Genomic DNA, 11,101 nt, shown 5'->3' on the forward strand with positions numbered 1-11,101 from the left:
CCTCCCCTGTGACGTAAGCCCCACGTCACATGCCATGTCTCTGCTTATGTCACCCCCTTGCCTAGTCACCGCGACACGTCAACCGCCTGCGTGGCCTCCTGCCACCATGTCGCCGAGTCATCTGCCTGCGTGGCCCCTTGCCACGTGTCATGCCACGTCACCGTCCGTACATGATGACGTCATCCCACCACGTCACCCGCCGTACAACGTCACGTCATGCTGATGTCATCAGCACTTTTTGGCGCGAAGGAGCAAAAAATCGCACTTCGGAGCCCCGGAATCCGATTCTGAGGCAGTTTTTGATGAGCGATTTGCGCCTATCGCTCATCGCAGGATTTTTTAGGCCGAAATGAAGAATCTTCAGGGAATCTTTAGGGAATCTTTTCATCATACGGCCCCAGGAAGCCCAAAAGGCACAAAAATGACCCGTTTTCTTCGCAGAGCATACCGAAAGGAGCAGAAGACAGTTCCAGAGGATACAGAGGCCGAACAACGGCCATCAATGCATGATTAGACCCGCAGCACATCAGAACAATAGTCCAGATTTTGTCAAAGAGTATCAGAAGAAAGAAAAGACGCCAAAGAGTATCAGCAAAGATTTTTTAGGGGCTCGAAGCACCTGTACATTAATGAAGCCCCCAGAAAGTCAAATCAGGCATCATCAGCCCATCCTTACCTTCAAATCACAATTAAGGCATTCAAAGCCACAGGACAGCAAAGAAGCAGAAACCCATGCACATTTATTTCAGAAGCACCTGCACCAAGCCACCAAGGACTACATAAGTTATTCAGTTTTGATGCGGCCGCCCCAGCGCAGCCTGAGATATTTTCATGCATTTATTTCAGATAGGAGTAGGTCAATTAATTATTCTTTATGACCCGATTAGGTCAAGATGTAATAAAGGAACTCTGTAGATAGCTTTGCCCTATATATACCACCCTCTGTATAGTTTTAAGGGTTGGTCGATTGAGAATTTTCACTAGAGACTCGCACTGTATACCTGACTGTTTCTATAATCAAAGATTGCAGAAAGCTTGGAGAGCAGACTGTCTGTTGTAAATGAATGTTTTGGAGATATGAAGATGGAATTCTTGTGCTTACAACCGGAAGCAATAAGTGCATCTTACCTCTGTTTATTGTTTACCACTATCTATATAGCAGAAAGAAAGAATAGCCTAGAATTAGTTTAAATACTCTCTATGCTCAATTTCTGCTATTCCTTTATGTTTTCCTCTGTTTGAATTGGTTATGAATATGAATTCCTCCTGGCTCATGTTTACCCCAATTCACCTGTGTTTGCCAATTATCTAGGGATTCTTTACTGCCCCTAGGTAGCGCTCTGTTACCTCCTCTGTTAAGCTGATTGAGAGATTCTTAATTGCCTCTCATTACTTAGCATTCTTTCCATCACTTAGACCTGAAACATTGTTTCATGCTCAGCTATCTTGCTCCATTATCCCTCTCTTGTGACCGAAGAAATGCACCAGCAGTTCTCCTCCTTGACTCCACGCCCAATGGTTTGAAACTTCCAGACTATGCCTTGCCTCTCTGTCTGAAAACATCAATTTTCCCACCAAAAACAAACAAAAACCCTCTGAACTCGAGACCTAGCCTAAAATCCTTTTCAACAAAGCTAAATCTAAAAGAGAGAGCCCTCTCTGATTGCAGGTTGGCTAGAACCTGCAATCCAAAGTTGGTCTGTGGTTACCTCGGCCGTATCCTTTTCCAGAGCTTAAGGACAACCTGAGTGATAACAACCCCAACTCATGCATCATTCAAAGTTGTGAACATGAAGGGAAGAAAGTCCTTGGAATTGTGGAAGATGTGTCGATGAATATTAGAGCTTGGAAAGGGAAGTTAGACTCGACAACCATTAAGATGGATAACTATGAGGTCATACTTGGCACATAATTCATGATTGAGAAAGAGGTTGTTTCAGTGCCATATTTGGGGAAATTATTTATTCATGACGAGGAGGAAGATCTTATGATCGTTCCTACTATTGGAGGATTAGCAGGAGAATGTAGAGTGATAGCCATATGTGTGGAGGTAGGACAATGTGATGAAGAGGTGGTTCATGAGAGGTTGGATCACATAGATACCATGCTCATTGGAACACGAAGTTGATTAAGTCCTTATCAGATGGTGTTTGATGTTTGCCAAACAGACCAAAGATCATGGATGAGGAGACTTGCACGAGTGAGTGTGAGGTTGTTGTTGAAGTTATTAAGAGGACTGGTGCCCAGACCTCTACTAGTGTTGAGCAAAGAAGAGATAAAGATCATGACTCATACATGTGAAGGTTAGAAGAAGAAGATGTTGATTTGTGGATTGAAATGTTAATTCAAGAAGAGGATGTAAATGGAGATATAACTATGGGTTGGGATGAGACCATGGAGACAACTATATCAGACCATGATAATGAGAGCACTTTGATGAGTGTGTTGTATTATCCTTCTTTAATGAGACTTGTTATTGAGAAACATGATGGATACACTCCAATATTATCACCAAAGTAGAGATATGACGACATTTAAGGATTGGGAAGTCACACAACTTCCCCACTCCACATTCATTTTGAATACCATGAAGAAGGTGGGCTCACCATCATTTTCTCTTGGTGGTGAAACCCTTTTGAAGTGAAGTGTTTCTAAAGGGTGCTTGATGATGAGTAGAGTTGGAGGATTTCTTGAAGGATGAAGATGTGAAAAAGTGTCAGAGAAACAATTGATGAAGGCATGAGGATGTGCATTCTCATGGGTTGGATGCGATGGTTAGATTAGATACCCAACTAGTCTGAGTCATGGGGGAATGCAATGTGCATAGGAATGTTGGAACTGAGTTGAAGTATGGAAGCAAGTTTTCATAGAGACTTGTTGGAGATATGTTGGAGTATGACAACAAGGATATTTGAGAGATCTTCCTACATGAATTTGTGAGCCTTGATGGAGTTTCGTGGAGAAGCAGAGACTTCATGCAACAGGGACAAGGGGATATGGACGATTCTTCCATGTTGTTGGAGCTAGTGACACTTTGTGATAAATTGGACTTAGAGAAGAATATTTTTAGGTGGTTTGTTGTTGATGACGACAATTATTTAGAGTGGGGAAAATATTAGGCCCTTGGCCTAAGTGCGCCCAATAAGCATGCCCAAGTTGGCCTAAATCGACTTGGACTTATATTGTGCACGAGTGGAATCAAAGGGTGACTTGGTCATGTCGTGCAAAGGATGACTTGGGTGCCATAGTAGAGACATGCATGCAAAAGATGGTGAATTTGAGGGTACCACATGAAGGTGAGCGCACCCCACTGAACCAAATGATATGGATTACATGAAGGTAAGTTTCCCATATAAATACTTGACGTACATGATGCATCGAGGGACTGTGGGAGAAGGTGTGTACCCAAGGCGCACATGCATAAAGGCAGGGCGTTGGGTGACATGACCATGCATGGGCGCCAAGGGTGTGTTGTGCACATGAAGCAAACACAAAGGTTAGTTTTACAATAATATGTGATGGAAGGTAGACGTATTTTGATGATGAGTTGGACGAGTCAATGCATGAAGGCATCATGCAATGGGCATTCCACCCACATGACAAGGTCGACCATGCCCACATCGAATGAGTTGGTAGAAAAGTGTTGAGTTAGTTAAAAAACGTGAGGTTAACTTGATGGTTGAGTCATGCCTTTTGGCATGGGAAACACTCATATAACTAAAGTGAAGGCATTTGATGGAAGGCATCGAAGAAAGGAGCGAAAATTTGCAAGAAAAGTCTAAGACTCAGAGCAAGCAAGGAAAAAAAGTAAGTGAACCAAAGCAAAAAATGAAGGCAAGTTGAGGCTAACCCAACGAGCTAAGGTGTGCGTAGAAGTTTCAATTTTCTGGTTGGTTGGGCTTCGTGGGTGTGAACTCTTTCAAAGTTGTGCATGAGTTTGTTCTGCGTCTAGTTTATGGTTGAGGTGTGAGTCTTTGGTTTTGCACAATACTTTATAAAGAATTATGTAAGGGCATTGTGGTAGCGAACCTTAGGGGTTCGGCTCAAATGCACATGTTTTATATTTGAAGTATTGAATTTTAATAAAAGGAAGGTGAATTTGTTTTTGGGAGTTCCCCCTCCCATATTATAAATAAGCCATGCTTGTGTTTATATTGTTATTGCACATTGAAGTTATTTTATTGTTGTTTATGTTGAAGTATATTGTTGGCTTTGTTTATATTCATGTTATGAATGAAATAAGACAAAAATTGGCTAAGTATTGAAGAAGTAAACTAACAAAGGGCTATTGCAATGAGCTGGGATAATATATTAATTTCACTAGTAGAGTTATCCATTTCTCTAAGTCGTGCATAGGCTAGAAGCATAGTCTAGGTGTGAGTAAGTCCAAGTTGGTCATGCCATTAGAATGAAATCACGTCGGTTTCGCACACCCAAGGCACTCATGAATCCTAAGGTCAAAGGGCACCTTGTGGGTCCGTGACACCTAGTCTTACAATAATGTGCTCATTTACATGTAATACAATTTTTAACTCAATTATTAAGTAAATAAATAAATAATCATTTTTACTATGCCCATCCTCTCGCCTAGTGCTTTCCTCTTCAAACTCGTCTTTTGTGCTCATTCTCCCTGTGAATCTATGCACACCGACCTCTAATTTTTTCTTCCAGTTATCATCCCCGTGCAGGAAGGATGACATGCCCTTCGACATGGCACACAACAACATGAACCACACCACAAACCCGATCTAGACTTCACACCTTGTGTGTTTCCATTGCTTAAAAATGTGTTCTCCTTCTATTCTTCCATTGAATTCACTTTCTTCTTATTACCATACTCATGACACTCACAAGACCAAATAAACCATTGGCGAAAAAAGCATCCCTCTAAAGCCAATACTTGGCTCTGATATATTAATCAGATTCAAGTAGCCAAGTCATAAATAAACCTTCAACTCTGATATTATGCTAAAATCACTAAAGGTAAAATTAAATTTACTGAGAAAAAAATTAAAACAACCAACAAAAGCCACAATACATAATCACAATATTTTATCCTAGAAAACCCCAATCCAGGGAAAATCCAACTACATAATTCTATTAGTGTCCTTGGCCAAAGCCTAGCCAAACCAACCAAGTGAGGCTTATGCTCACATCCCTTGGCACATTACAATGAAGTATTGCCAAACCTTTTAAAGGCTTCATTACATGCATTCCACATGCAAAAAACCATGGGCAACCAAAACCATGTTTCAAAAAACACCAGCGTAGACTGAGTAAATTTGACTCTTTCACTGAGCCAAGTTTTACCTAACAGCTTTAATGTTTGACAAGTTTCAAATTGGGTAAGGACCATTTCTTGGCACCAACAATGGTTAACCTAGGAAGAAATTATATTGGGGGTAGAGAATGTAAAGGACAAAAAGAGTGATTTCATCTCAAATGTATTGTATATGCCATAAATATTTTAATCTCTTGTCTACAAGTGCACGATAAAACTATACCTCATGAGAAAGGTGAAGTGGAAATAAATAGAAATATTCCACTTGCTTTTTCTAATGATGCTTATAAGGGGAACCCCTCTAAGTGAGGTTTAAGAGGCATACTATACCTATCTTCAAACAAAGTGTTTCTTTTAAAGATGGAATTAGTCAATAAACCAATCATTTATGTTAAATGATAGGTTTAAAGATAATTATGAAACTAATTCAAGAGTTTAGTGTGACCCAATTACATATTTTTTGAGTCTCAATGTTGGTTATCAAATGGATGTATAAAGAAACTTCTCTAGTGAATTTTACATTACGATCCATGTATGATGAAGTTCAAAATCTACTTGCATCTTTCTCATATACAAATTTGTTTCATATTTATAGGGATAGAAACAATATTGCAAATGAGCTCTCAAAAGTTGGAGTTGGGTTGGAACAAGGTAGTTAGATTATTTTAGTAATTGAAAATGGGCACACTAAATAATATAACCATGAACCATGGACATAAACTTCAATATTTTTATTGTTATATCTCATATTTTGTATAATGATGAACTTCCACCATTTACCAAATGAAAGATTAATGCACTACTTTGAATCATTTTTTATATTTTGAAGAGGCTACATATGTAATTAAACCTAAAAAAAAACCTTTCATTTTTGTGATGATGGATCAAGCATAAGAATGTCATGTAAAGGTCTCAACAACACTAATGAGTGTCATGGGAATCTAACTATGTATTTTTTGTCATATTAATAAAAATACATATTTTTCTTTCCATGAAAAAAAGTCAAAGAAGGATAAGCATTTTATGATTTGTATATTTTCAATGTCATTTGCAAGAATTGAACATGGGTGGGGAGAAATAGAATGAAAAGCATTTCTCCAAACATAATTTTTTATGGGTAAAAATATTTTAAAAGGAGTCGTGACAGCTAAAAGTGGCCGGGGCAAAAAAATTTCAAAAAATCTTGTAGAGGTAGTGTTTGAATCGTGTTTCTGATAGTGGAAATGGATTCAGCACCATCAAAAACGTCTACGACACCTAAAATTTTGAAGTTTAACAACTATAACTTGCATTTACAAAAATCCTCGCTGGATTTTCTCTAAATATGACCGGAATTTCCATAACTTTCCGGGCAACTCCTCCGCCTAGTTAGGCTACGCGATTTTAAAACTATCAAGTTGATATTTAAATATTTAAGTTGTATGAGATTCTTACAAACATAAAAAGGAATATTGAGAAAAAGATAATTTGGACATTGTTGGGAATATTGAGAAAAAGATAATTTGGACATCGTTGACATACAAGAAATATTGAAAAAGAAATAATTTGGACATTGTTGATATACATTTGATAAAGTAAAAGTTACTATGTTTTTTTTTATAAAAGATAACTACATTAAAATTTAATTCCCAAAAAAAATAAAATTACATTTGGCAACACATAAAATTTAGAGACTTGGGAATTTACATAAAACTTAAAACGACAGGTTTCAAGAACACAAATAATCGCCATCAAATTTCTACTTGATAAGCCAGTTAAATTTGAAATTCGAGACCCGTTTGCTCTTATATTATCCTTGTTATATAAAACATTTTGAATTATCTCCCATACGTACCAATAAACACCAGGTAATAATCAGTCTTATGTTATAGAAAACATTTTGAAATATCGCAAATACGTACTAATAAACACAAGGTAATAATTAATATTGTGAGAAACACTTAAGTAATTTGTAGTAACAATTGAATGGTAATAATCAATAGTGTATACTAGGAACTATGTGAGGACACTCAATAATCACTAGTGTGAACAGCACTTGAGTAGTTGTGATTGAGTCGTCAAAGTAGGTGGGTGGTTGCTTTTTGTGTAAAAGTAGGTGGGTGGTTGCTTTTTGTGTGGGGTTGAACATTCTGGTTGGATGTGAGTTGTTTCATGTGAGATGAGAACATATTTAGGCTGATAGCCTTTTCTATGCATCAACAATTGTCAACACTTTTACTCTCCTCCATTGATCAACTGAGACACTTTCAACCATTGATTTGAAGTGTGACTGCTTTTTCCAAATATTGGTTGAGTTGCCTTCTTGGCATGGCAAGATATTTTCACTGCTTTTTTCCATTCTTTTATGTCACTCCTAAGATATTTTCACTGCTTTTTCCCATTCTTTTATATCACTCTTGGCCTCACAGTTAATCGTTTCTTTGGTCTGCCAGTTGTTGCTGTTCTTCTTCCCTGGCTTTTGGCTTTCCACCCTGAATATCTAAACCCCTATGAAATCTTTACTTAGTCATAAGTTATTGGTATATCAAAATTACAATGAATTATCAATTCTGTAAAATGATTGATTCCAAACCCTTAAGGAATCTGAATTCTTTCAATGCAATTCTATTTATTTGCAATTTCATCGCTTAAAATTATGTTTCATGGAGATTCGAAGTGTTTATGTTCAGTAATGGACCGTTTGTAGAAGCAGAAGAGGGTTTTAACCTGGTTGAGGGAACGCCGAGCTAGTGCAGAGTACCAACAATCGAATGACGAGGCGAGACAAGTAACACAGAGCATCAGCATTATTAAGCCTCCTCATTATCTCCGTTCACTCTTTCTGAATAGTCCTTCTTCCCCAACAGGCTCAAGCCCTCCAATCTCACCATCTTCTTGTGAGTAGCCTTAATTTGTTTTCTATGGGTTTCTGCATTGTCATCAAAGGATTTCATCCTTCTTGTTTTCCATAAAAATCATCAATCAGAGAGCATTGCATTTATGTTTGTTGGATTTGGAATATTGTGTATCAGTAACACCACGAGAACGGGAGAATCCATGGCGAAGTAATAAGTACGATAATAATGTTCCCAAAAGCCTAACTGTTTAAGACTGGTCAGTCTTTGATTTAGTCCTGTAGATCTTTTGAAGTTCTATTATGAATTACATTTGTTTTTGTGCTGCAAGGATTACAAGGTTAATGTTGTAGCGATGATTGATATTCCCAATTATAAAATTGCAGGGTCATCATCGGCTCTTGGGAAAGATGAGGAGAATGACTGAACAGAATTCATTTTTTTACCTGTGGGGGTACTGTTTATTGCCCAGGCATTTATAACAACTACCTTCTCATAGGAATACAGATCCAAGTTGTACATACAGTTTGTTCCAGGCCGGATGCCAGTATATTTTTGTAAATAGTTCAAGGGTTTAAGTTTGTTCAGCGCGCTGGCCCATCTGTGGGGCGGGGGGTGAGGTTTATGGAGTGGAGATAATGTACATGAGCGAAATAGACAAATCACTAGGCCTATTGGCTAACTGCTGTTGAGCTTGCTAGAGTACTGGAATGCATCCATTTCCTCACTCACATGCTCCTCTTCTTCATCCATTTCCTTTCTTCCCAATATGCATGGAACCAGAGTAACTGCCTCTGCTTCTACATTCATGGAGTGGGTGTCACTGTATAAGCCAGGTCTTCTAGCATTGCAGTTGTGATATGTGAAAATGCAATCACCAACCTGCAGAAACAGAGAGGATTGCCCCTCCCATGATGATCTCTATTTGGTCCACTTGTTCGCATTAAAAACGAATACCTGTGTGTGAAAAGGAAAATGAATAAAGAGGTTTTTCATTGTATCATTCGGATGAGATCCGTTGAACTTGATTGTATCATTTTTAACTCTGTATGAGTTTCCATGATGATTATTTAGCTTAAGCTAAGCATGTTTCAAGATTTGTTTTATCAGTATTAAAATAATAAATTTTACTTCGTTGAATCTGAACTTCTGACCGACAAATACATATTCTTAATTATTTAAATATTTAACTATTCAAAAATATCTTAAATTTATTCAACTCATTTATTATACTTGCTGTTGGTAGGATATAACTTATTCAGTTTTTCATTGATTACAAAATTTAAAATCTATCCAAAATTTAACATTATGAAATTAAATTTATTATTTTAAATAAAATTTATTTTTATTTATCTTATTATGTAATGATGCAATAATTAACTTTTGTGCACTCTATTATTAATTATTATATACTATCCATAATTATTATATACTATATGGATAAGTTCTGATTCCTCATGTTTATTGAGAAAAAGAAAATTGAAGTGTAAATTTCTGCGTGATGAATCTAGTTTGATTGAGTATAACCCCCTTTATAGAAATAGTTATTGAATTAGTTAAATATCTTGAACACAATAGATTGAGGTAATCTTTTACCTATGTGAACTGATTTGTATTCCTCAAATGTATTTATGTTTATTGAGATGCTATTTCTGGCGGCAAAGCGGACTGGCTTGCCCTAATGTGCTCAATTTTGAATGATTGATTGGATTTTATTATATAAGAAATTGAGAGAAACGAAGAATAATAATTTGTATAATTTTGATTAAGGATTTATTTTATTTTGGGCAATTTATTGACTAGATTTAGTTTGAATGATTGAATTATTATAATATTTATTATTTATTATTATTTAGTATAATATTTATTATAATATTTATTCTTTCAATTTAACATTTCTATCGGTCTCTCTTTGCACTTTTTGGGGCAATTGCTAATTCTACCACTTTCTACCATTCTCGTCAAAATTTGCGGTTGATAATCACGGATCCAAGATTCTTAGTCTTCGAAATTCCTTGATTCAATGCTATAGTTAAAAAGAATCAAAGTTAATCATGATATTTTGGAGCGGTAAAATTGTGATTAAGGGCCAAAAGAAAGGAATAGGCATTCGAATTTATAGGAGGAATATTTTGAAAACAATCTTACTAAGGGTTATGTGCAATTTATTATGAAATTATGGTAAGTGATACTCTATGTATAGTTTTGATATCATATGTCATAATCTTATGACATAGCTTGGTGTTGAAGGATAATTTAAGAGCTAAACTTTACCACACTTGGGGATGGTTTTCATTGGCCGATAGATTTCATGGATTGCTTCATTATGTGACACCCTCATTACATTGTATCTTGTAACTTTCTTGCTATGATTAGGAAATGATTCTTAAGGGAGCAGTGTTACACAAGGGCATGTATGAGCTTGAGTTAGGATGGATAGTGGTTAAGAGGGATATGGATAAGTGTTAGTGGAGATATGTGGGAATACATAGTGGATGTTTATTTTTTACCAAGTACTCTAACATTGTGATTGTTGATTGCGTGTTAATGTATCATGGTTTATTGGAAATAATGGAAGATAGTATTTTGATGTGGGTTTTTATCCCATAAACTTGGAGTTCCATATGATATGTTTTGCACTTTATGGTGTGATTGTTTTCATGGTATGCCATGGTTCTTTTAAGGTTTTTGCTTATTGATATGATTTGAATCTATAGTTTAAGTTTCATTATATTGTTATTGAAGGAGATCATTTGAGTATTAATTTTGAGATATTAATGAAATTTAATTTATTAAATATTTGTTTTTTTCTATTTTGTTATTTCTGTCGAGAATGTAGAATGTATGGATATGTAGATACAAGGAATTATGAATAGAGATAATAATAGTTGTTAGTGGTTAGTGTTTAATTGATGTGATATCATTCCTTATGGACAAGTATATGAAATTAAAGGTATTTATGGCCAACCATAGCTAATCATAGTTA

General features: G+C 36.3%; 1 long non-coding RNA gene across 1 annotated transcript; it reads left to right on the forward strand.

Moving 5' to 3' along the window:
• Positions 1-7,533: 7,533 nt before the first annotated feature.
• LOC149218338 (uncharacterized) lies at positions 7,534-9,118 on the forward strand. The gene is made up of 3 exons (XR_016248621.1): positions 7,534-8,157; positions 8,293-8,374; positions 8,502-9,118. It is a non-coding gene; the product is annotated as an uncharacterized LOC149218338 (long non-coding RNA).
• Positions 9,119-11,101: the final 1,983 nt, after the last annotated feature.

The sequence above is a fragment of the Pinus tabuliformis genome, chromosome Q, assembly GCF_031772625.1.
Source record: "Pinus tabuliformis cultivar Carrire ecotype Pingquan chromosome Q, CPIR1, whole genome shotgun sequence".
Lineage (NCBI taxonomy): Eukaryota > Viridiplantae > Streptophyta > Pinopsida > Pinales > Pinaceae > Pinus > Pinus tabuliformis.